The sequence below is a fragment of the Larus michahellis genome, chromosome 2, assembly GCF_964199755.1.
Source record: "Larus michahellis chromosome 2, bLarMic1.1, whole genome shotgun sequence".
In the NCBI taxonomy this organism is placed as follows: Eukaryota; Metazoa; Chordata; class Aves; order Charadriiformes; family Laridae; genus Larus; species Larus michahellis.
Window position 1 is genome coordinate 154341608 of NC_133897.1, and position 27964 is coordinate 154369571.

At 44.1% G+C, this 27964-nt stretch overlaps 1 protein-coding gene across 1 annotated transcript in view; it reads right to left on the reverse strand.

Moving 5' to 3' along the window:
• Window positions 1–27964, reverse strand: part of EXT1 (exostosin glycosyltransferase 1) — a 185463-nt gene that overhangs the window by 124185 nt on the left and 33314 nt on the right. The gene's annotated exons all lie outside the window — the stretch shown is intronic.

Sequence of the window (27964 nt, forward strand, 5' to 3'; positions counted from 1 at the left end):
CAGCCGGTTCAGCAGCACAGACCACCTTCACCACCCAGGGGACCCAGCCCATCACCACCCAGCTCCCAGCCTGAAATTCAGCGTTTCAGCCCCTGACCAAGCGGCTCCAAGCTGAACCACTGAATAACCATTAGCACAGAGACCCAAGATCTCTTTTGCTATTATTCACGTTTTTCTTCAGTGCATGTTCTTTAGCTCATACAGAATCTCAGAATCATAGAATGGTTTGGGTTGGAAGGGACCTTAAAGATCACCTAGTTCCAAGCCCCCTGCCATGGGCAGGGACACCTCCCACTAGACCAGGATGCTGAAAGCCTCATCCATACATTTAGCTTGGTGATGTAAAAAAGGTATTTATTAAGCTTATGGATGTTAAGGATTGCCTGTTAAGATTTCAACTGTCTAAGAGAGATTTCTAAAAGTCACAAGCTGACAACACTCCTAAATGTGAAATCAAATTACCAACACTTCCTTCCCTGCCAGCACTTCTGAAGGCCATTTCACACCTGGATGAAACCATTCACATTTTAATGTATGTGCTTTGACTTCACTGAGGGATGCTGATTTGCCTCCACTTTCCTGGCTGCTCCACCTGGAGAAGTCCTAAAACACATTGACACTGCCCAGCAAGGGACCCAGCAAGGATCCTTTCACATGCAAGGATCCCCAGGCCAAATCCAGGGGACACCATCCTGTCAGCCAGGAGGAGTTTGCAAGTGACAACTGAAAAGACAGAGATGTTGAAAGCTACATGGAAGGCAGAATTCAAAAGTTCTTCTGAAGATAAGACAATGTCACTTTAACTGACCTTATCAACACATCCAGGAAAAAAAACCAAACTTAAGATTCTTTCAAGACAGTTGAACAATAAACAGGAGAGAAAAATATTACTTTTTGAACGCAATAGTTGTTCAAAATATGGACACTGAGTTGTGGGCATCACAGCTTTTACATCAGCCCTCTACACCTGCACACAGGTAAATAACTCAGAGATACCAGAAAGTGAGGGAAGGAGAGGAACTATAATTAACAATAAAACTCTGATATTATTTACAAGTATACCCAGAAGGCAGCACCTCACCCCTTCAAGTTTGGCTCCCAACAAAGAACACAACAATCTCACCTGGAAGAGCACAGCACTGCTCTTACCTTTCTTCACATCCTATCTGCTATCACATCCTTTAGCTGGTGATATTGGTGCCGTGGCCCGGGTCAGAGCTGCTCTAGCTATTGGGAAAACAGCGATTCTCCTGTGCAATGTCGATTAATATCATTTAGGAAGCTGACGTTGTAAGCATTAGAAAAATCAAATTAATTTCATCTACATTACAAAAATCTAATTTATTTCTTTCATAAGCACTAACTGGCTTTGCTTATCCAGATTTTCCAGCAATGAACCTTGCTCTGAAAAGCTGGTAACTGATCAACATTTTTCTTGTATTGGCCAGAAATTTCACTTAGTTTTAATCTCACTTTGTATCATGTAATTGAGAAAAAGAATAGTCTGTAACAGGCCGACCCTTCACAATGCTATCATCTTCAGGAAATTTTACGCAGGAGTTTTATCAGCGGCTGTGGTGGCCATGACGGGCAAAGCCACACTCCAGGGCCAGTTTCAACATTACATTAAGAGAACATTCAGGGAAACTTCCAACTTCCCCTGTGGTCACAGCCAATAATGTAATGCTTGCCAGCATAAAACATTTAGGTATTTTAATATACATTGCAATTTGTGTAATACAAGACCAAACTCAGTAAGGAACGGGAGGAGAACAGGGATGGCCGAGTGGAATAACAGCTGTAGATTAAACACCATCCACAGTGCTTTGCTGGAGGGAGGACAATAAATAAACACAGAACTGCTGATCTCAGCTCAGTCCTTGAGGAGCTGTAAGGTCCAGGCCACAGAACAGGTCTGGCATAAAAATGCAAAAGCTACTATACAGACAAATTGGGTAATGTCTGTTCAAGAGAGAAATCTAGGCTTGAGCAGGGAAGGACCACAGATGTGTCACTGCTGAGAAGGAAAACCCAGTCAGGTAAAAAGATTTAGGTCACCTGCATAGCAGGACTAGGAAAATCCATGCTGGCTGGCTGCCCTGCATGTGACCCGCCGGAAAAAAAGGCTCAAATTTACTCTCCAGACAGACAGCTCCTTACAAAGGAAACTGAAGATTAAGACTCCACTGGAAATTACCCCTTTGGAGATTAATATGTGCAGAGGCACACGTGTACACACAGGCAGTAACGCATCGGCAATGCACTGCTGGAAACGCATCTGAAGGCGGTGGAAATGCAGCAGGGAGAGCAGAGTGGGCAGGCTGCTCCAGGCTGGGGGCTTTAACGCTGCCGTAAATATTACCCGGCTCAGCTCTTCCAGCTCGACGCAACCGCCGCTCGTCAATATGACTGTCAGCTCTGCATTAGCGACGAGCCACATGACAGCCACGGGTCACCCGTTGCCCCGGGCCGGAGGGACTGGCCGCAGATGGAGCTCAGCGTGCCCACACAGGAGCAGCCCCAGACACCTTCCTGCCTGGGCAGAAAGAGGAAACGCAAAGGGGAACCCAACACCAGGTGTCATCCAGGAATTTGCTTGATAGCAGCTCTGTGATCAATTGCTTGGGGTAGTGAGCTTTTTAGGAATTATCCAGGAATGCAGAGGCAACCAGAAAGCTCCCTCTGAAGTCTGGCCGCAGTGAGTGACCTGCCTACATGCCAAGGTGACGGATGCCTGCGTCGGGGAGCCCATCCTCTCCTCCTGGCCTTGGAGGGGCTCGTGGGCCGGGAAAAACAGGAAGGCTTTGATGAAGCGCATGGGTATGTATGTCAGTGCTACAGAGCTGTCAGGCCACTTTGTTAATGCAGCCAAGCCTTTAAATAGAAAAATGAGAAATTCTCTTTAACATTACTTTTTCTTTTTTTTTTTAATTTCAAGTTCTTCACAAACCAGTCTTGACACTGAACTCATCTACAGGGAGGGCGCTTTGCTCCTTCCTTTGCTAAAAAGATAGATTTTAAAATGGCATCTGCAGTAAGGTATATGAAAAGCAGGGTTCAGTTCATGTGTTTATAGAAAACCTTTACTACTTGCTTTGCATTCTCTAAAATATTCCCCATCCCTCTTCACTTCTACGTTTTGTCTCCTATAATGTTGTGCTTACAACTGGGTCGGATTTTCAGAAGGAGCCATCTCTGGCATGAATTCATCCCTGCTTAAACCCGCAGTAAAAATGTCAAAGCCCTTGATCAGCAGTCATGTAGACAATAGCAGCGCTGAGGAACTTTCCCTATGAATATTAATTTTCAAAGTTCATTCTGAGTATTCATTTTCAAAGTTGAAATGTTTTGGTGCCCCTTCTCCCCAAAGTGAGCAACTTCACCACAAGACTGATGGGCTTTGGTGGGTCTAGTTTTCAAAGGTGTCAACATCCAGTGTTTTCTGGGGAAGAAGATGCAGAGAAGCAGGCTAAACTTTGCAGAGAGGGAGAAGTAGTGGAGAACCCAGTAGAAGAAATATTTTCTCTCATTCACAAAAGGTTTTAATAGGTCTCACCATCACAACTTTCCTGCAAAGGGACCGGCGTAATTACACACTGGCCTTTGCACAGCCACAGGGGAAAGCCTGGAACACCGCACCGCATCTGATATACTGAGCTGCGATACTTTGAAGAGACAAGAAAATGAGTTTTCTAGTTATTTATGTAAGCAATTCAGAAAGCACATCCACTGGTTTCTCATCTTAGAGAGATTTTATTTTCGTGGGGATTTTTCAAGGACAAAGGTTTCAATTCCAAAACTTTACCCAGGAAAAGAAAGAAACAAAAGAGATGAAAACCCTGTAACACTATTTTAGCGACAAGCAATGCTGCATCAATTGCTACCGTAACTTCTTGGTGTCCCTGGCAGAGACAAGGGCCCAGGTCCAGCATGTAAAGATGGTGGCATTTGCTGCTTGGTCTCTGCCACAGCTCCTGAAGGACACTGCCATGCCTGTGCCGCAGGGCATCCTCCTGCAGGCATCGGGGCCTCCAGAAGGCAAAATGCTGCAACAAGGAGTCAATAATGAGACACAAGAACAGTGGACCCACATTTCCTTCAAGCAAATTAATGGGAGGATTCGAGTTCACAGAAAGGTTTGAAATCATAGAATCATAGAATCACAGGGTTGGAAGGGAGCTCTGGAGGTCATCTAGTCCAACCCCCCTGCCAGAGCAGGGTCACCTAGAGCAGGTTGCCCAGGAACGTGTCCAGGCGGGTTTGGAATGTCTCCAGAGTTGGAGACTCCACCACCTCTCTGGGCAGCCTGTTCCAGTGCTCTGCCACCCTCAAAGGAAAGAAGTTCTTCCTCATGTTTAGGTGGAACTTCCTATGCTCAAGTTTGTGCCCGTTACCTCTTGTCCTGTCCCCGGGCACCACTGAAAAGAGCCTGGCCCCATCCTCCTGACACCCACCCTTTAAGTATTTATAAGCATTGATAAGATCCCCCCTCAGCCATCTTTTTTCCAGACTCAAAAGACCCAAATCCCTCAGCCTTTCTTCATAAGAGAGATGTTCCAGTCCCCTAATCATCTTGGTAGCCCTTTGCTGCACCCTCTCCAGCAGTTCCCTGTCCTTCTTGAACCGGGGAGCCCAGACCTGGACACAGTACTCCAGGTGCGGCCTCAGCAGGGCAGAGTAGAGGGGGAGGATGACCTCCCTCCACCTGCTGGCCACACTCTTCCTGATGCACCCCAGGATGCCATTGGCCTTTTTGGCTACAAGGACACATTGCTGGCTCATGGTCATCCTGTTGTCCACCAGGACTCCCAGGTCTCTTTCAGCTGAGCTGCTCTCCAGCAGGTCCAAATGGAAGGTAGGAGGGAAAACAACTGATAAAATACACCCTCAGAGCCTTACAGGGTGCAGTTTATGTATTCTTACCTCAAACACGAGTCATGTATCAAAGAGGGATCTCTCACTATCTGCTGGCAGGAGCTCTGAGCGATGGCAGCCCTCACAGCCAGGCAGGATGGCCGCCACTCACCCAGCAGTGACACAGCAGATCCCACTGCCTTTAGGGAGCCATCCTGTGCTCTCGGAGGGAGCTTCGCTTGAGGAATAGGCATGGAGGTTTCTCCACCTCAGAGGCAGGAGCACCCCTCGCGCCACCAGCATGAGCTGGGGCCCTCCCCTCGCCATAGACAACAACAGATGCCCACTACACACCGGCATGGCCGCCCACCCCCTCGGTCAGTAGAACCCTGCCATGTGCTCTCTTTCCCCAGAGCGCTGGAGACCCAAAGTGGGGCTGCAAGGCTCCTCTGCATTTTCCCTTCCTTCCCGGTTTCCTGCACTGTAATTATCGTCAGCCATGGCAGACAGATAAGTGGCAGGGGGGACAGAGAGCAGCAGGGAGGTGCTGGCCTCGCTGCCGGTAATGGTGGGGTCCTTCCCCGGTGCCGCACCGCATAGGGCGGAGGTTGGCCATTACGGGCCTCTCCAGTCATGAAGCCAGAAATTACTGATTCACAGACATAAAGGTTTATAAAAGGCACTATAAACAACGACATCTCTCTGGCGACAGGAAGGGCATACTCGACAGGCCTCTGGAGTGTCCACACTAATGTGGGGACAGCAAGGCAACGAGGTGTACATCGACTCAAAATGGAGGCCAAGGACATCTGAAAAGGTTGTGTACAGGGGAAAAAATCACTTTTATCAGCATTTCGCTAGAAAACCCAAGTGAGAAAACACGGAATAGAAAATACCAGTGTCGCATTCTCAGCAGCACAGTGTCTTACTACCAAAACTGTGCCGTTAAATACAACTGGAGTATTCCTGCACTAAGGTATTACTGTGCCAGAGTCAAGAATCGCAGAGTTGTTCGCTAGAGAACAGACAAAGCAAGCATGAATCTGAGAGAGAGCTAACCAAAGCACACTGCGAGGTTTCCAAAGGCTACTAGACCGGGTAAATAAAAGAGAACTGAAAAAAATGGATGGCTGTACAGAAAAACTGGGAGGTAGAGCTGACTTCCCTCTTCTCAATATTTCTAAGGAATACCATTGCAAAGTTTTGACAATTACGAAGCACGTTAGCTAATCATGAAAATTCATCAAGTATGTCATAAGTGACAAGGAAAGAGTATTTGACTGCTAAAATTGGATGAGCCACAAAACCTCCTGACAATCACTTACATAAATCACAGGAACAAATCCATCATTCGACACAGAAGGTGTTTCCAGAGAGTAATATTTTCATGCCAAGAACAAGAAAGTTTGTATACCTCATTTGGAATCACACCATATTTTGATCATTACCATATCAAAGCATTTCAGTGAAAAAAATGGGTTATGCTTTTGTGGTTTAAAACTGAAATATTTGCAACTGAAGTAGAGGACCTTCCTGTCCACACCAAGGCAGTACGAGCAAGGCAGAGCCGCTTGCCAACATCTCAGGACTGCCACTTGCATGTAAGTAATGAGGAATGACAATAAACACACATGTACATTTTACATGGTGACACTTCAATCCAGGAAGTAGCACCAGATTACAAATGTTAATCCTAAATGGTTTACGACATTACTGGAACAAAAGAAACAAGGCAGAAGGTTTATTGCATTTTGTTTCAAGGACTGTACATGTGGCATTATAACATATCAAAAGTTAAGAGCACTTAAGTGAGTGCAGTTGTGATTCCTTTGTTTTCAAATGTTAGGTTCTGGTTTTGCATCTGTAATTAGAAATGTCCCAGTTTATTTTGTTGGTGGTTTTTTAACTTGTTTCTTCCCCAGCCCCCATCCCAAGTATTCCAAATATGATTTTATAATGTCATTAGTAAGAAATTTCATTTCTTCCTACTACAAACACAAACTCAAGGAAACGACTTGCAATCTACCTGAAGATACAATGTTCTTTGTTGTTTGGTTTTTTTTTTTTTTTAAAGGAAGCCCTGCTCACCTCCTGTATGCTCTTCGGAGCTGATCCCAGCCAGCAGCCAGAATTGCTCTGCTCTTTAGACATTTGGTTGCATCCACCCCACACTGGGTACTCTCTGCATGCTTCCCATTAGAGCAACTAACTGCCTTCCTCTTCCATAAATCCCGAGTGTAGAGCAGGAAACAGCACATGGACTAACATGGGTTAGCAGCTTACCAGCTTCAGCAACTGATATTCACACACAAGGCATGGATTTCCCTTCGGGAAGGCTTAACACACAAGATACAGTAGGTAGTTCTGCATACAGGGTAACAGAAGGATGCTAAGAGCAGCAATACAATACACATTTTTTGACACATTATCCCAAGAAGAAATAATCTGCCATTCACAGCTTCTTTCCTTCCTTCTGCAATTTATTTTTCCTATTCTGAGTCTTGATAGTAGCTCTCAATATGCCACATGGAATTTTATATAATATTATGGATTACCAACATCCCGTGGACTTTGAAGATGTCAGTGGTAGCTTAAAAGTAGCACACTTGTTCTGTTCTCTGCCATTCTTGAACCGCTGTCAAGAGATATATCGATAATTAAATCTCTGTGTACATCAAAAGACATCCCACAGCCAGGTAAAATGCATACACTCCAGCAGTACAATTAGTCTGAGATGACATCCTAGATTTTCTATCTAACAAGGTCAAAAGAGAAAAGATGGGAAGTAACACCTATTCAACTGCAATCATTCTGGCATATGTCTGTGAATATGTTTGCTGTATTTCTTTTTTAAATTTAAAACTTGTCTTGGTAGCGAAAGGAGAAAAAGATGGATATAATAGTCCATACACTAAAATACAGCATATTGAAGAACAGATTATAGAACAACATTCCATATGCCCCAGCAAGACCAGTAATTCCATAGCAGTTCTCACCTTCATGTAAAAATTTCTCCACAGTTGCCACCTACTTGACAATGAAACAGAAAGTAGGTTGTCCCAATAAAAGTACGGCATCTCCATATAATATCATGGGCAAATTACCTTGGTTACCAGAATCACAGGCAAGTGGACAATTGAAAAACAACTTATCTTCAATTATTTTACAACAATATTTGCCACCAAATGTGCTCAACTATATTACTGTCAGTATACCTCTGTGTGAACATGCGGAAGCCTGGTAAGCAGTTATAACTCCCTGACAACAGCAGCACTGGTTATGGCCACACAAAGGAAACAAAAAAGTCACTGATATTTATACTTTACTCTGTTTATGTGACATTATTCTGCAAAAGTGGATAAATCTGAAATCCCAGTTCTTTGGATGACCTGCAGGGTACGCAATATAATACAGCTCAGTAATTTTGTTCTTTACCTCTCCACAGAAAGAGAATTACATTTCTCTGCACATGCTGTGATTTATAGCGTTCTGTTTTGTTTGTGCTCATAGATTCCTATTAATACCATTAAATCATATAGCCACTGATGGACCTCAATTAGCACTGAAAACACACAAGCAAAGCTTTGTTAAAAATAAAGTTAGCTTACAAAAGACATCCTAGAATCCGAGTTTTCTCATACAACAAAACAAATAACCTGATGAAACAAAATACAATGGGAAACTACTTGCAACCTTAACTATGGTGAAACACCCCATCAGTTCATAATGAGCACGGGACTGTCATTTATCCTGAAGCTCAGAATAAGGCATTGTGCATCCACTCCACCAGTTCTTTGTTACTATCCCCATGATTGTTTGCAAGCATATTCAATCCAATTAACAGTTTTTAGGAACAAGTATCTGGCCTCTGGTAGGAAACGTAATGAACTCTCCAGAGAGAAATCAGAACCTCTCACTGAATTCCCTTTCATTGCACAAGGAGTCCAGGCTCCTTTCCACCCCCAGCCCCAGAGGATGGATTTTGTCACGGTCACTTCACTCAGGGCTGAACCCACAGAAAGCCAGAAGAGGCTCAAATGGACACCCTAGAAAAATTAGTGCTCTAGACATTCATTTGGAACGAGGATATACGGCATAGTTTGTGTATAAATTCAAATTCATCAGGGGCTAAGGGGTGACAAGAACCTCAGACTTCCATCAACTTTGGCATTTGGCACTACTGTAATCAGAAAACCAAACCAGCTGCAAGGCAAAAAAATCATTATGCATTTCTATTTAACAGCCTATCTGCAATCTACCACCATTACTATAGAATTTGGTGGGTTTTTAAAAAATGCATCAAAATGGTACATTAAAATCCATCTTAAAGGTACTAACAGAAGATAAAGAATTATGGTTAAATTAATAACCATGAAAAGTTAAAAGGCACCAAACAACCCTCACTACTGTCTTTACTTTCTAACTTTCTAGAAGATGTAGAACAAGACAAATTCCTTCCCAGCATCTCCAGACAGATTATCTCATGGGTTAACATCTTCACTGTACAAACTTCTGGCTAGTAATTACAATAGACTGATCTTTTGTAACAAGATGGAACTGGATTTTTTTTCTTAAAAAAACAACTTAAAAATCTGTAGTCAAAGTTATGAGAGGGGGAAAAAAGCAATAAAAAAGAATAGTTCCTTTTTACCCATTTTCTTTCCTACAAACAGCCGAAAATAATTTTTTAAATATTCAATTTAAAAAAGCCTGCATCAGTTGGCTTGGAATAAAAACATGTCATATGTTTTTAATTAGCATAAGAGAAATTCTTCATGTGTTTTTAAGAATAATAGAGGGATTCAATTAGTAAAATATGAAGCGCAATAAACACACAAAAGGAACTTTCAAACCTTTGCACTGACAGCAAAGTATCAATTCTATAAACCCTAACCACTGGGCACAGCACTTTCTCTCTTGTGCAGCCCTGGAGGCAATGGCTACTTAATGTTTTAAGCAATGCATCCCAAATCAGACAATACTGGCCCTTAAGGGATCATGGGGAATTAGTAACACAGCTAAGGACCATGTAACATGAACATCCTTAACAGTGTGAACATCCCTAATAGCAGGCTACTTTCTTAACAGCCGGCAGTGGGAGAAAGGAACCTCCTGGAATGCCTGTCCGCAAGAATGCACCAGTTTTTGGTTTATATGTAGGGGAAAAAAGGACTGAGAGAATGTAGCCAGACCATGGCCCCTAGTCCTCAACTTTAAAAGAGACCTAGCTAATGCCTATAAGTTATCTTTTCCCATGTAATCTGATGAAGCCATTGTCTAAACTGGCTTCAGTTTAGAGAGATTCTTAACTGCAGGTAGAGTCAAACACTGGTGATGCAGGGATTTGTAATTAGTGGTGAGGAGCTATGAAGAAGGCAATACTACAGATATATTTGTGCTGAAGTAGCCGTGGGGAACTTTTACAGAACAGGTTCTGCATTTTCCAATATAAAAGGAAAAGCAAAACAATAAGCATTTTAATTGGAATCGTCTCTTATAAATTAAATATCTAGTCTCTCTCTGACTGAAAGCAAGAAACCGCATTCCATCCGCAAACAGTTGCAAACTTGTGAATATTTTAGTTTCAAGTCTTCTACACCTGACTTCTGGCATTTATCAAAAGTAACACAGGTTTCCACAAAGGGAACCAGCACGCATCACGGTCACTTGGAAAAATACTATCAGGAATCAGCGAAGAACAACACGACTCAGAATTGCCATCTTGTTGCAGGGAGATGGCCATGCCTTCTTTTCTAAGTATGCACTTCAAGAAATCTCTGTATAGTTCAAATAAACTAACTGACCTAATTAGCAGACCACAAACCACAGGACAAACAAGCAAAAAGCTTCCTTGGCAAGTGTGTTTGCCTTTTCATTGGTGTCTAGGATCACAGTAGGTTTATTGCTTTAAAAATATTCTACATAGATCATACTTTGACTCAGTATCTAGAAATATAACTCTTCCCTTTCTGAGTACTTTAACAACATTTTAGAAGTGGTAAGAAAAACAGTTCTAGTGGTAGCTTTTTGAAGAGAAGAGGATCTGGACGAAACACTGTCATTGGCAGGTAGGCTCCTGCGCCTTCCTCCTACTTCTTGCCACCGATTTAGCACATCCACATTAGCAGATGGAAAGACGAGAAAGATTTATTTGCTCATAAACACCTCTCAAGTCAGCAGCAGACAGCTGCCCTCTATCTCAGGGAGAAGACTCTATTCTGACAGGCACGTCGAATGCATTTGTCAGTATATATTTGGGCATATTGATACAGGCTGCCTCCCATCCCCGAGCGGTACCTCTTCCCCACTCCTATGCCATGTGACATGAAATCTGGCTTCTCCTCAGGAGACAATGAAGAACACGCACACTCTCATACATACACACGTCTTTGATCCATATAAGCTCAGGACGCAATAACTTCCCCTCCATTATTCTTACCCTGAAATCTGACAACTGCAGAAGAGAGCCCAGCCACTTCAAAGCAAGATGAATCTCGAACAAGTCAACAACACTGGAGGAAAAAGAAAGACACACTTTCAAATAAGCAAAACACCTTGATCAGACTTGTGCCCAGACTCCTGTAATTTCAGAGGTGCAAGAGATCTGGATTCGAATTTTGCAATTTCGAGCTCACTCCAGGCCACCTCTTCCATCTTCTTCCACCAGCTCAAGCTTTCAATCAAGGCAGAATACAGCTAACGAAGTCATGCAATTTAGCTGACCCAATAAAATCATCCAGGTAGGAAAGATCCTTCCTCAAATGCCTTGTTATCTTAATCAGATAATAGAGTTTTAGAAGTTCTTTTTTGGGCTGCTAGGAGGCAGACACATACATATGACTCATCAAAATGGCTCTCTGGGCAAAGTTCAGCTATGTCCTTGCACCTGCATCTGTTTTAGCATGACTGTTTCTTGTTCCTTCGCTACTTGCCACATCAGCTCCTTGAGAGTATGCAATTTCCCAAAGTGGGGCAAAACTCTGGGGAGAGACTTTTTACCAGGGAGTGTAGTGACAGGACGAGGGCTAACGGTTTTAAACTGAAAAAGGGTAGATTTAGATTAGATATTAGGAAGAAATTCTTTACTGTGAGGGTGGTGAGGTACTGGAACAGGTTGCCCAGAGAAGCTGTGGATGCCCCATCCCTGGAAGTGTTCAAGGCCAGGCTGGATGGGGCTTTGAGCAGCCTGGTCTAGTGGGAGGTGCCCCTGCCCATGGCAGGGGGGTTGGAACTAGGTGATCTTTAAGGTCCCTTCCAACCCAAACCATTCTGATTCTATGACTGATGAAACTGATCTTTGTAAAAGGACTCCTTTGCCTCCTCTGGAGGAAGCCTTTTCTTTCGGCCCCCATGCTATTCACGCCAAATAAAAGAGGCTACACATAGTAACCAAGCCAAGAAAGGAAAAAAGGTCCAGATGGTTTAGTAAAGAGTTTGACATGATTACAAAAACTTTCCAAAATCTAATAACTTTCATGGACTAAACTGTGTCCTACATTAGCAGAATGATTTGTTTTCCATGATCTCCTCTGGTCTTTTGAAACCTCCCAAAAGCAGCACATTTCAGATGGTAATTTGCTTTAGGTCTGTTAATTTTTGCTACATTCTTCACAGAAAATGCTCCTCTTTCCCTTCACAACAGACGTTTCAGGAGTCTCCTTCTGTTCGTTTTCTGAGAAGCTCCACACGTTCTACATGTGCTTCTCTAAGAAAAGCTCCGCTGAACAGGGCAAACGCATGAACACTCAATTAGGCTGGGCAAGAGGAACGGTACTTAAGATTGCCTCAAAATAAAACACAACTACAACCACAAAATCCACAGCTTATATTTGAAAATAATATGATGAGAGACAAAGTTCTTAGTTAAAGTTCAGGAACTTCATTAGGGATCCACTGCTGGAGTGAGACATTCAGGATGGGTCTCCTGGCACCTAACTTCACCCATCTGAAAGACAAGTGCTATAAGTCACGTATACAGGCTCTCTGAGTCAAGAGAAAGGTACGTGTTACCCCAAAACCCGGTTTATTCCATCTGTCCATGGCCACAGCAACATGTGGATACCAGCCTGAGGAGGGCATGACCACCCTCTGGAGATGCTCTCTCTTTTCACTGCCTAGAACAGGAGCTTGGTTGCTCATCCTGGACGAGGTGTTCATGTTTCAGAAGACTAATTCAGAGCATTACAAACTACTCTTTAATAGCAGGTGCTTCATACAGCTCAGACAGAGATGTTATACACTTCCATGTATAGACCTGGGCACATCTTGTATACAGATACTGGAAGAAATTACTGATGGAAGTAGCACCCACCAGGGCACCCTACTTTTGTGACGTACCAATGGCACACAACCACCACTCACCCAGGTCGCTCAGCCAGATGCAGCAGCTTTAAGGCTACTTTGTACACTGGAACAGGCATATTTGAGCACGTCCTGTAATATTCTGTGCAGCTCACAACTGCCCTGTTTGGCACGTCTGAAAACAGAGACTGTATAAGCAAAACAGGAGCTGATCTAGTGATGGAAGTGTAGCAGCAGGAAACAGAAATACTCGAAGCCACTTCTTTATGCACAAGAAGCTACCTCCCAACGGAAATAATTCACTTTCTTCTTCACAGAGCAAAAATGATGTGTCAGTCATGAATGAGTAAAAGGGAGCGGAAATAACACAAAAAGAACTGAACGCAGACCAAAGCCCAGTGTGCAAACCATGGACTTTCAACCTGAGAGCGCAGTCTTGAAGAACTACTGCCACTGGGCTAACTAGGCTGAAATAACCTGCTGTTTCCAGGCCATAAGATAACACCTCACAATAAAATGACTCTAAAGTAAGTTATTATGAAACAAGATTAGCTGCAAACACTATGCATGCAAAATCCAACATGCAACATGAGGTCTGCCCTTCCACAAAGGAACAGCAATAAGATAGAGAGCCTGAATTTACTCAGAACATGATCACTCATTTCATTTATCAGTCTAGGGCATGCAAATCTTAAGGCACTATGTGAACAGCCTATAACAACAATTTATAACCCACAATGATATTTTAATACACGCTCAAAAGCTAGATATCTACGTCCTCCCAAATGGAACTGAAATATATAAGGCCCTTATGCAAACACCGACGCAGTGTTATTAATCTAGAGATCCCAGCACAACTACTGTAGGCACTCAAAAAAAACAACCAACCCCAACCCTGGCATAAAACAGATCAAAACTAAAGTTTTGTAAGATAAAAAATATCTGGATATAACCAAATGGGGAAAATACAGAAGGTTGTTTCAAAGTTAAGGCTGTCTGGATCTAGATAACACTGGGTCCATTCTGTTCTCCAAGATATTGGCATTATTATTTCAGTCTTTGAATTTTTGTTGTACCTACAAATAAGGATCAGGCTCAAGCACATCATCCATCCAGTAACCTGAGCACTTTCTGTCCTCATTGCCTGCCGTACCCCAGCCGTAGATCAGGTTCATACCAGTTCCATGGCTCAGGGAGAGCTCAGTCCATCTGAGCTGCTCAAGAAGGCTGCAGCTTGCTCAGCCACACCTCTGCCAGATCCCATGAAGACCTACAAGGCAGCAGGACGTCTTTTTTTAAGAGCTTCAGAGCTGAGCCAAACTCCACACCTGAACATGTGCACACTCTCAGCAGAAGGGAAGCACGCTGCAGCTTAGCCTCTCCATCCTACTGCCTGGATTTGGGGTAAACCTATTTTTAGCTGCAAGTTACACTAATATTTAGGACAATAACACAGAAGCCCAGCTGACATACAGGTGCACACAAGGGGTTCAACAACTGTACTACAAGCCAGCCTTCCAGTAGAGCTATAAAGAGCTGACAGCAGTAGCATTTTAAAAGCCTGCAGCAAGATGTACCAAGTCTCAGTGGTGCACAAAAGCCCAAAGAGGGAGGAGGAGATAACCACCAGCACACCTTCAGCCAAACAGAACCCCTGGTAAACCAAAAGAGAAGGCAGATTTTGCAGACATCAACCTGCCAGACCACATTAAGGTTTGTGAACACAGGTGCCAACAGCTAGGACCTGAAATTTAGCTCAGTGGCCCGATTTCTGAAGGTCTGTAGATAAGGAACACAGAACTGCCAGAGCAGCATGAGGAGTCTGAGGGAAAGGGTCACTGCTGGCCATGCCAGTGGATCATTGCTGCCTGAATGCAGGACTCAGTGCTATTACCAGAACTGTTTTCAAATTTCCTCTTTGCAGGGGATGGGAAGGAAGGTGAGAGCCACTGCTTTGTTTTGGTTGTCAAAAAAAGCTGTGCACTGGAAAAAGGCTAAGCAACAATAAAGATGCTGATTGTACAATGTTCAAGGATGCCTGTTACTCTGAGCACCCTCACGACAAAGGGAAGCACTCAAGGGAGGGCTGGAAAAGAGACGATGTCCATCGAGGCTGCCCACCTCTGCCAGACCCTTTCTGAATGCCGCCCTTATGATTACTGTGGCTGTTCAGAAGCATATGTGAAAGTGCAGTTATTGTAAAAGAGAGGTCAGGGTGAGAAGGGAAATCTCTCTCACCCACTGCCAGGTGGCTTTGACAGCTTTCATATTCAAATTTCCGCAGGGTAAAAGACTTCAGCTTAAAAGCTTCCCTTCGCATCATCAGGGAGAACGAGCATGTGCTTGCTAACACTGAAGTCAGAACTCAACTACAAAGCATGACTAGAGCAAAACCATGCCCCAGGTACCCAGACGACGTCCTGCGGCTGCAGTCCATTAAACCAACACCTCCCTTCAGTGCCGTCCCCGCCACAGAGGCACCATGTCTTCGTAGGTGTGACCAGCCTTTCACACCATGCTTTGCCTTTGCTCCTCTAAATGGCTTCTCGTCCACATAAGCCAGGCAGCCACCAACTGCTTTGGGACACCCCCAGGTAAAAATGCTGCGTGACTTTATCAGCTGTCTTCTCAGAGAGGCTGGTGGGAAGGGAGGAAGCATTACAGGAAATTTAATAAGAAAACAAACACACAGGGGCAAAGTTAACTGCATCTGAAATCACTGCTTTTGCCTTTCAGGTGTTAAAAAATCCCAATATACTAGAGATATCAAGACAGACAGACACAGGAAAGAGTCAGAGGAAAGAGCAAAACAAACACATAAACACAGCAATTTTGGAAAGGGAATTAGCTCTCATAAAATCTTAAGCATGCTAAACTCTAACGCATTGATTTTCTAATACAAATGTAAATTTTACTTAAAACTTAATTTATGTTCTTTGCATTTTTCCAATACACACATTACAAGCAAGTTGTTGCTGGTGGGCTTACTCAGCTATGAGCACTACACTACTGCTATCAGTAAGATCAATCATGCACTAAATTGCCACTGAAAATATACTCTCTCTTCTGGCTTTTTTCTCCACATGGTTGAGCTGCTATTTTCCACTGTACATTTTTTATGTAGGGAGTGACTGCATTTTAAAGTCGCCTGCAACTTAACCATTGGCTTTTGCACAAGGTCAATATGAAGCATTTTTTTCCCATACTCTGAAAATACCAAAAGCTGTGGCCACAGGTTGTGGTCACGTTTTGTTTGGGACTGTGCTGGTTAACCAAGGAGTTAACAGGCTTTTAAATGGAACTACATCCATTTCCGTCGGTCTTCACCGACAGATGAACCCACAATAGTTTCCCTCAGATTTCAACTACTTCTCTCACTTAGAAACTAATTAAACAATAATCATACTTTTAAAAAAATCCGTCAGCAAAAAATAACTATCAGCAATCTAGCACCACCATTTGAAAATTAAAAGATGCTGAAAAAGAAGCTCACAACGCCTCTGCTTGGCTTTAATTTACCACAGTTAGAACTCCAGGAGGAACCTGGGTACCCTTTAAAGGTTTCCAGCTTGTTAAGCAGATACGCATGAAGTGAAAGGCTGTAGTGTCGGGGATAACCCTGGGGCATGTGCTTCTGCTGCTACAAATACTGGTGGACCCAATGACCACCTTAAAGACATCCAGAAAGGAAGCTTATTTTTCTAGCAACTGTTTGGGTTTGGTTTTTTTTTCCCAATACATTGCCTATAGTTCTCTACTCCTTTAGGAGATTTAAAGTAGTCATTTAAAGTAGGCCTGGAAGACTTTGGGGGTTATGGGAGAAGCACTGAGTTTCTCAGTTAATTTTTACCTTCGCAGTCTAAGATACAAGAGATCTGGTTTTCCCCAGTGGGATACTGAAACATGAGCCTTAAAGACACCTATGTTTTAACTGAAGGCTTTGAGACGTTGCATTTCTTTGGTCTCGCTCCCTGTGAAAATGCATTGGATGCTGAATTTAAATGGAGGCTTTACAAAAGCTTAGATGCTGTCATTCAATTGTTTTTACCCTCCCATGGTTTACAGTCGTGGTAACAAGTCTGGTCCACCAGTCTGTCTGGCCTTTTTCTAACAGATGTTCTCCACTGTATCTCCCAACATTGCCATGGACTTCGAGGACTTGTACCTGTGACACTGTCAGCATGCGGATTTCTGCCATTGCTGTGCCATAACACCACAGATGTTCTGCAGCTTATAGAAAACACTGCATACCAGAAAAAGAGGAAACAAAGACTGCAGCATTATACTAAAAACTGAAAAACAAGAAAGCATTGCTAGTCATCACTCTGGGTTTGGCTCAGCACTGTGTTAGCAAGTCCAGGTTTTGTGACACGAAGCACACAGGATTTCATTTTCTGTGGTCTTGAAGACCCCTGATTCAGAAAGCAAAGCCTCAGTATCTCTTCCAGTTCTCCAGCTCTTTGATAACCCTTATTCTAATGCTGGCCCAGCCCTTAAAGGTTGGGTTTGGTAGTGTGAAATACATTCAACCTCGTCCTCAGACAGAGGAAGGAATACCGAAGAGGGTTTGGGGTTGTATTCGGCTGTGCCCACGGCTGTATAATCCTGAGCATGCCAGTCAACCTCCCCACGCTTCATTCACCACCTGAGAAGCTATGATAATGCTTAGACACTCTAAAAGTCTGCTACAAGGCTTAATTACTTAGCATCTGGGCCTTGTCTCAAAGGTACTGAAGTGACCAACACAGTCAGTTGGTTTCTCTGAAGTCGGGGGTGAGGAGGGGAGACATTTTACACCATACAGGGTGTCTGAGCGCGCAGCCACTGATTGGTAACAACAGTGTCCTTGAGGGAGGGTGAAAAACGATGTGGTACCTCAGTCCGGACGTAAGAGTGAGCAGGACAACCTGTCAGGCACAACTGCAACCCTCAATCCTAAGTACCTGCATAGGGGGGTACTAGCACTGTACCATACTGGGGGGCCAAAAAAGCACCTCATCTTTGGTCTGAACACTTCTCAGAAGCCAAAGTGTATTATCTTCACTTTGCAAACAGAAATTACACGGACACAAACTGACAGGTCCAAGTTGACAGAAATTCTCCAGCAGAGCTGGGATTTGAACCCACTTCCAGTCCAGGGCCTTATCTATTAGGCAAAGCTGCCCAAAAAGATAAGCTCTGTTTCCATGTCCTTGCTAAAAAAGGTTTTCTATGTGGTTTTTTTTCCACAATGACCTAACTCTTTCTCATTACTGTTTCCCTTAGAAACAAAAATGTATTTTGCACAGTTTCCTTGGGTTTGCCTTTTTTTTTGTTTTTTGAGAATAATTGCTCCTAAAATTAAGGATTTTTTTGTTTATTCAGTTCTATATGGCTCCTTCTGATAAACGCAGAATGAAAGGCAAATGCAGTTTAACAGCCACCATGTTACTGAATAACCTTGATTTATGGTTCCCAGCACCACTCTGCACAGACCTGACCCAGGAGGTGAGAAATCTTGGCCTTGTGCTTAAGCAAGGTGGTTGCTGGAGCAGCAGCGTGTCAGGGCGGTTGTCAGGCTTTCCATGCTACATTTTTACCCTCTTTCCTCGTGCTGAGGAAATATTTCCTAAACATTGCAAGCAAAACGGACCGCGTGCTATCTCCTGGACATTAGTCAATAGTCCTATGTCTGTGTCAGTAAAAAGTGCATCTTTGTATTTGTGCTGGTGTTCTTATTTTGGGGAAGAAATGATGATATATTGCATCAACACTTTTTGTAAAAGAAAATATCCAAAATAACTGTTCTGCCAACTGGCTTAAAGTCCCAAAGTCACCTGTTTTGGCAATGTAGAGACCTGGCCATGCTACAAGAGACACCTTACCTGAATGACAGTACCAGATGTAAATTCTCAGGCAGTTACCCACAAGGAAAACATTTTATTAACACGGACACACAGAGTATACATTTTGTTTAGGTGAGAACAGCACACTTACCCACCAGGGAATGTTTTCGGTAGGACAGGAGCTTCACCTCTGCGTAAAGGACATTGTGACCTTATTAGTGCAAGGGTTCTCTGCTGTCGCTTCTCTTACCAGAATTGGCCCCTGCTGCATCTCCACCGTAAGGTCAAAAGTAATCAGAGGTGAACATCAATAAAGAAACAAACTTAAGATATTTTTAAAGAACCAAATGTGCTACTGAAGCATGCACTCAAACCTTGATTACTAAATATAGCTAAAGGGGTAGTGGCAAAAACCAACAATCAACTTTGCAAGATCAGCAGGGGTACAAGGAGAAAATGGAAACCCAGTTGACTGTGAACATACAGCTCCCAAACTATGGCTTTAGGCTGACAGAGCCAACAGATTAGGTGTTATTCAATTCCCACCAAGCTCACTTGCTAAGTCACAGTAGAAAATACTAGTATTCGTGACTGTTCCATCTCTTCATAAACAATTACAATAAGAACGTAATATGGTCACAAGCAGATGAGAAATTAGGAATGGCCTATGATGAAGTTTTGTTCAGACTGCAGCATCTGTGCTAAGTACATCTTGCAGTACTGCTTGTCTTCTGCCAAAAGTCAGAGCAGATCCTGTTACGCCTCACTCAAGCTTATTTCTTTTTGGAACCACTAACAGTTATAAAGCCATTTATAAAATTCAGTGAGAAACAGTCAATTATCTTCCTTTCTTTTTTAAATATATTAAAAATAGAATGCAATAAAACTCTAATTTCACTGTGTCGAGTACTACTCAAAATCAAGTGCTAAATTATTACTCACTTTCAATTCATCACTGCTTTGCAGAATTCACATACATCGAAATCTCAATAAAAACAACTTCACAAGGGTTGTAGACAGGGAGAGGAGGAGACCTGGACAAGACTATATAATAAACATGATCATCCAAGCCGGGATTCTACCTTTTTTCAGGCTGTAAACCTGTGTCCTGGCATCTCAAACCCAAACTGAAAAGTGGAGATGTAAACATAACTAATTTCTTCAGCTGCAATGAACTGCGGGAGCAAATGTTTTCTATTCTGTAAGTTTTATGTTCTTTCGAATTAATTTCTACTCATATGCCCCTAAATAGCTAGGAAACCAACATTTATTTTAGCACACATTCCCCTCCTCTTCTTGGAGGTGAAGAAAAGAAAGAAGGGATTGGCAAGACACATTTAAACTCTGAAATAATCCTTTCAAATGACATTTTGCCAGGAAATTCCCTTCAATGTAACACAAAAGAATTAATGCAAATAGACTATCCTTGCAAAGAGAATTGAAACATTCCCATTTTCTCTCTGGTGCTAAAACCTTTTAGCAGAACCACTGTAAAATAGTTTCATTCAGGAACGTGAGCACAATACACCAGACTCTTTCTTTTCTCGTTTCAGAGATACTGAAGCCCTTATTGCTCTAATCCTCCCACAAGCATCACACCACTTATAGCCCACTCAAACCCAAACTGGGGCTATGCACAGGCTGGCCTGCGTCCCTCTTGCACCCCACACCCCCTGCACAGGGACACCTCTTCTCCCACACCCCAACTTTCCCCCAAATTAAACTCTCACAGCTGGTTTCAAATCAATTCTGTAGACCCCTTTTCAAGTGGATGGGCAACTTGAGACCTTTTCCCAAAACAGAGGCAAGAGGAGACAAATACCTGGGGTTGCTGTGACATGCCTGCACGTCAGCTACGCTGCCACGACCCAGGAGAGCCGCCCTGTCCCCGGCAGAGGTCTGTGAGTACAGCAAGCTGCAGGCTCCAAGACACATTTGCTGAGCAAACCCTGGTTCAATACCTAACTGCTCAAAGCCTGCGTCACCTCGCTGCCCCCCACCTACTTGAGACCATCCTGCCCTGGGAGGTTCAACTCCTACGGCGCGCAGGCTCTGCGTGGGACCAGCCCCCGGGACACTAACTGAAGATGGATATTTTTTTTCCTGATTTACCATTGGAAAAAAAGATGCTATGAAGAGGCAAGTGACTGACTAAGTGAAATGAAGACACTTAACATTTCTGCTCCCTCAGGTTTTCCTTGCAATGTTCCCAGGGAGGAAATCCTCCCCAGTGCAGGTCACCACGAAGCCGACATGCTACTTTGATCCACCTATGAAGTATTTTGGCAGATACACAGGATTTAAGTGACATCTAGGTCTCATACAACATGGGAGAAATACAGCTTCCCACAGATTAAAACCATTATTGGATGTTTCTCTGCACGGCCCAGAAGCATTGCTCTCCAAAATGAAGACTTGCATCTGCCTGACAAAATTCAGCTATTGAACAACACTCCACGGTTTATCCTTAAGGCTCTGTAATATTATCCCCATTAAATAGCACTTTTTTCCAAGCAGCCTATGCAGTCACGAGAAGCTACAATTTTCTCCAGGTCTGTCAGCAAGATCCTTTCTAAAATCTGTAGCCCAGTGCAGAAAAGCTGCACTGGGGACCACTATAAGGTTCCCATATTCATCCTTTTCATCAGGTTTCACAATCCAAAGGAACCTTGCAGAGAAACTGAGAAAAGAGCATCCTCATTGCTGCCTCCTCCCCTGCCCTTTTTAAGATTTCATTTTATTTTGCCGTCCCATTTTTTTTTAATTATTTTTATTTACTTATGTATTTAGATGACACATTCCCCGCTCTGGGTAGCTTGGAGCTGGGCTCCCAGGAAGGCTACCAGCCATGGCCCGGAGCAATCAGCAAAGCCTATGTCCACCACCACCTCGAGAAGAAGAATGAGCCATATAGGATAGAAGCCAACAGTGGAACCCCTACTCTGTAGTAAAATCTTCAAAGACAAGAGTTTCACCCAGTTTGTCTTCTTGTCTTTTTCTGCAAAAAAATAAAACTTGTACGCCAACCAATCAATGACAAAACTTCCCCCTTATTTTAGCTGTTATATCTATTTGTAATATTTGAACTACTAAAGAGGTGAAGTAAAAGGGTAATAGATATTCCACTTTAAAAAAATATCAAAGAAAGAATGGGACAAATTGTGCTTTCAGAGTAAACTGGCATACACAGAGTAATGTGGAATAAAATTCACTTTCGAATTTAGTGCATTCTGGTTTTACTGAAAACACAATCTGTATGTTTACATGGCAGCTATGTGCAATATCTATACTCTCCACATGACTCAGAAGTTGAAGGCCCAATGGACAAGAGAAGTAGATGGTGATTGTTCGACTCAGTGACAGCACTCAACGTCTGTATTTTACTCATTTCTGCCTGAAAGGTGAAAGAAGAGGTCTGATTTTGTATCAGTTTCACCAAAAAAAAAGGGGGGGGTGGAAGATGCTCTATTTCCTTCTTCACTCCTGACGATGCTGGTAGTTTATGGAATGGTGATCTCCTCAGGTAAAACGCAGCTGAAGTTTTCCAGACCAAAACCCTGCAGGCAGCTGCAACAGCCTCTCAACAGCTGGGTCAGTCCCACGAGTCCCTCTCCAAACCGTGTGTCTGAAGGACACGGACACCCGCGGAATACCAAATCAGCCATGTATGCAAAAGCACACAGTCACTGCTTTGCACAGAAAAGGAGTTTTTAATAAGCACTTTCAGTATTAAAGCAGAGCAGTCACTTTATAGTTATCCTAACTAGCTCTGGTGCATGCTCTGGGGTTACCTGAATCCATGTGTGATTGCAGGTGGTGAAATTCTTCCCTCTCCTTGGGAAGATGGAGGAGAGAAGAGGGACCAAAGGCTCCACTCAGCAATCTGGATACAGGGGGCAAAGGTGATTTAAAAGAAGAACTGGCTATCCACAGCATAAATCTTCCACACGCCATTCCAACCTTACTAAAAAAAGGCAGATTTATTTCATAAGCTGTAATTTCATGGGTCCTGTACTGTTTTCCTCACTGCAGACTGCAAGCATCGCTCATGACGGTAAGCAGTACGCAACCACAGTGATCAGCCATTTTTAGAGATCAGCTCTACAAACCGCCGTGCGCACAGAACCTGTGACTTGCAACAGATTGATGGCCCCACTCTTATTCCTACAGACCATTTGGCACAAAACCATTGAGCGGCAAGGGCACCATGACAATTCCGAGGGAGAGGGCGAACGGGGGGTCCTGCATGCCCATGGGTGTGTTTGCCTGCCTGCGAGGGCAGGTCAAAGGCAAAAACACTGGGAGAAATTTCTAATGCCAAAAGAACATAGAATGGTACCTCTGAACTTTGCCCCAGTACAAGATCCAAAACAAGCAACAGGGAAAGCCATTCATTTTCCACACACACTCAGTACGTAGCTTTTCCACAGGTAGTGGAAACAGAAATATTTGTTCTTCCATGAAAGCACCACCGCTGCTTAGACAAGCCCAAACCCATATTCATATAATCCAGGTACAAGTCGTATCCTCATCAAGTAACTACAATATGAGCCAGTCATCTAGTCCCTCTGCAGTGTTCATGGTCAAGCTTTAGGGCCCGAGCCATTTGATCTATTTTTTAATGCCACATTAGAAGAATTGCACCCAGGAGTGCAAATTTCTCTCTGGCAACTATCACACAAATCCAGACAACCCACCTTGCACAAAACACATCTGCATTTAATTTCACGTGTCCAGCTGATTCAGAATGCAGAACTGATATTCAAGCCTGTAGCTCTGACCACACTAAGCCTTAACACTGGTCACGGTAAGTATCTGCCCGGGTCGGGATGCAGCTGGCATCATCCCCTGGTTGGCACCAGTCCCTCAGACTCACCAGTCCTGTGCCTCCCTCCCAGCATCCAGGGAAGGGGCCGGCAGGATGGCTGAGCTCAGATGGGCTGCAGACAGTGTGAATACACCACACTCAACGCACAGCTGTCCCAGGGCTATGTGAAGGCACACACACAGGATGGATTACCAAGAACATTATGCTTTTGCATGTTTTCCCACTGTAAGACACTGAGAAGGGCTTGGGTGGATTCACTCACACACCAGTTACAGCTTCAAGTTCAAGAGAGAGATTTCCCTTTCCTTTCTCTTGAATGTTTCATGTTAGAGCAGACTGAGGGAGTAGGACACCTGGGGATCAGACCTAATGGATTCCAGCACAGAATCAGAGTCTCAAAACCAAATCGCGCTGTCGCTGAAATGTTGTTATTCTTTCCAATATCTGTCTCCTTGTTTTGGTGCTGTCAGAATGATCGCTTTTCCTTAGCACGTGAATGCCCTGGGTGCCACCGTTACCGTACTCCAGGAGCTCATGTGGCATCACAGGGATTACTGCAGCACATGCTCCTGCCTGGGAACTCGCAGGGTGCAAGGACGAAACCGCAAAATACAAAAAAGCAATAGGTAACTTGCTGCAGTAATTCGATTATATATACAGTCATCATGAATATGAAAGTGTTTGGTTGCAGCCTGCATTAATTAAAAGCAGTACAACGAAACAATTGTTTAACAAAGATATTTATTATTTTTAGTACGCACATATGTTTGCTATCGGCAACAGCACAGATATTACCAGTGACTGCACCTCTGGGTCCCAAGGACTTGTTAGCTCTAGCTATTGATCCACGAACTAAATATATTTTTCTGGGAATGTCTGGCCAGGAACGTCCATACCGACCCAAACTACTGCAGGTTTAATAGGTCGCTCGAGGACTGTAACATCGCCCTCCCTGTTCATCAGGTTCTGCCTCTGAACACGTTATCACCAACCAGTCTCCCCCACTAAGCAGCAAACTGCTGGGATTTGATTCTCTCTTTGTTTGAGGGTACTTATTTGGAGGGGGTGATGGGCTACTAACATCAGGGTTTAACTCAAGTACACAAAAGCCAGGAAATTCACAGCTAGGGCTGAAAATGTGTGCTGACACAGCAGCATTATCTCCTGCCATTAAGCCTTTTCTGGATCTTTTGGCACAACTGCCTGGGTTAAAGCCTGAGTGTCAGCAGAGATTTTTCAGGCTTCGCCACAAATTTCTTTGCTTAAGTCAAGCTGCTAGCATCGCTTGGATATATTCCTCTTAATATTATACTAACACCTCATGAAGATGAGGCACACATGTGCACATTCCCGTACACCCCATGAATTTCCATGTGCGGTTTCACCTTCCTTCTCCCCAAGGGCCGTGAGTACGGCATGAACTAACACGCAAAATCCCAGTCAGTCCTTCCAATGTGGACACAAAGGGGGATTAAGCGGTGCTGAATAGAGCTGACAAACAGACCTGGGTAACCGTAGCAATGGGTATTTCAGAGCAGTGTCACATCCCAAGGATCCGGCTTTGGCTCCCCTGGAGCCCGGGAAGGTGTGTGGGAGGAGGACCCTGGGGATTAGCTGTGGCAGAGTTCTCCTGGGGGAGATGCCAAAAATGGAGCCAGGGTAACTGAGTCTTGGCTCTTTCACCCACCCCCACTGAACTCATTTAGTCACTCCTTAAATAGGGGGGTGAGAACAGGAAGCTTTGGGGGAGTTTATTGGGAAGTGACTTCCCAGAAAGGGGAAAATCTCCATCCTGATGGCCGCAGTGGGCCTGGGCTAGCTGCAGGCCCTCCCCTCTCCCCTGCTGTCCCAGCCCCTCCAGGGGCTTCTCTAACCTAAACATACTGCCGGGCAGGCGAAAAAGTACCCAGAGCAATAAGGAGGTGAGGTGTTCACCCATTTCATACCATCATCGAATGCTTAGAGTCGGAAGGGACCTTAAAGATCATGTAGTTCCAACCCTCCTGCCATGGGCAGGGACACCTCCCGCTAGACCAGGCTGCTCAAAGCCCCATCCAGCCTGGCCTTGGACACCTCATGGGATGGGGCATCCACAACTTCCCTGGGCAACCTGTTCCAGTGCCTCACCACCCTCACAGTAAAGAATTCCTTCCTAAAATCTAATCTAAATCTACCCTCTTTCGGTTTAAAACTGTTTAATTTCGGCTTGTGTGACTAGCGGACACACAACGGAGGGGCGGCTTAAATCAGGTTGAATTGTGGAACCACCCCAGTGGGTGAGCCCACTCCTGTGGGATGGCTCACCCGGGACCGGGCTGCTGGGGTGACAGGAGGGAGGGAGTTGGGATGTTCTCCCCCACCCCAGCCCCATCCCTGGCTTCCCTGCGGCTCCCACCGCAGACCCCACATGCCCGGTGCTGGGGATTAACAGCCCCAGTGGGTCCCGGGGGTCCAGCACACACAGAACATCCCACGCACAGGACACTGGAGGAGGCTGCCTGGATTAAACACCGAGCTTGTGGAACCAGAATCTGCTCCTTTCCACACAATTTAAATGTCCCGTGAAGCAATGGCAGCTGCAGCTGCCCCAATGGCTGAGATGGCGGCAGGGGTTCGGTACAGCCCACACCACATTTTCTCCATCCACTTTTAACATCCAGACCAAGGCTGTTTGCAAATTTAAGAAATGATTTAAAGGACAGCAAACAGCCAAGAGATCCTATCTCATCAGGAAGAAAACTAGGTAACCCAACTCTCTAAACAGGCACTTTAGAAATTACAAACTAATCTAATTAGAGACTTTATCTTATCAGTTACAAGCCACTTGTTACAGATTTACCAGTAAATTAAAAAAATGGGAGGTCACTTACGCTGGACCACAATTTACCAGCTTTATACAAAGGACTTGCCAGAAAGCCTCAACATCAAATGAAAGGGCAGGGTTGGATTTTACAGTTCTAAAGACATGTAGTTAATATAATCTATAAATAACTGAAATTGTGTTTCTGAGTGAAAGGGCCATTGTTCATTTTTATCATGGGTATGAAAAGAAGTGCTACGGGGAAGGCAAGGGAGACTTTCCAAAGGAACGTCAGAGATTTTATTTTTATTTTATTAAAAAACCCCAACCCAACAATACAGAAGGAGATGTTTGGGGCAGTAGTTTCAGGTGTGCTTTGGTACAGAGGCAGGAGCTTTGAAAATACAGATGCCAAAGGGATGAACCTAACCAACATACAGCGGGAAGAGAAAGGTGACACTAGTGACAGATAAATTTGCATTTTACTGGGATTCTAAAACCCTACAGAATTCAAGTTACCATTAATGTAATACAGTTACTTACGAGGATTTTTGCAGATGAATGTGAGCCATTTTGTACAATGAAACTTAAGCAGTTTCATAGTCACTCGAAGCCTAAACCTAAGCCAGTCATCAGCCTTAAACCAGATCAGTTCCCAATTCTGGTTCACTGGGCAACCACAGAAACATCTGTCTTATCACAGGGGAGGCAAAGGTACAGTCAGGGGCAGATGTGCTCCTTTTGACGGCAGTGGCATCACTTTGACGGCAAAGCAACAGGAAAAATTTGGCAGGCGATAAATTCCTCTCCGCAAATGCCGCTGCAACAGTAATAGCTGTCAGGAGCAGGCACTGTCTTGGGCTGGAGAGTCTTAACCGAACGAGCCTGCATCTTCGCCCATTAATCCGACTGGAAACCAGCGGGTCCCACCCTGCTTCCCACAGGGTCCGTGCAGAATCCACAGCACTGTCAATTGGCGAGGAGAGCACAGCTCCCCAGATTGACGGGGCCGGCGGGAGAGCAGGCTCCTGCCCAATTAGTCTGCCCCGCAAGGCTGGCCAGATGATGTTAGCCCGGCAGGGACACCAATCCCCGGCTATAACCACGCAAGGGATTAAAAACCTCGGGCCGAGATCACTAGTCTTCCTTGCAATTAACTGAAATAAAAAGATAAACATCAGGGTGGAGAAGGTTGCTTAAAAGAGGTAGCCTTAAAGCCATGCGGTAAACAGGAAAACAGGCAAAAAATAAACCGAGGCCACGCTACATCACCCTCCCCCTGTACATGTTTTATTCCATCGATGATGGAGGACTCAGTCAGTCAAGATCCGCAAATTGGTAGGCAGTACATTCTGT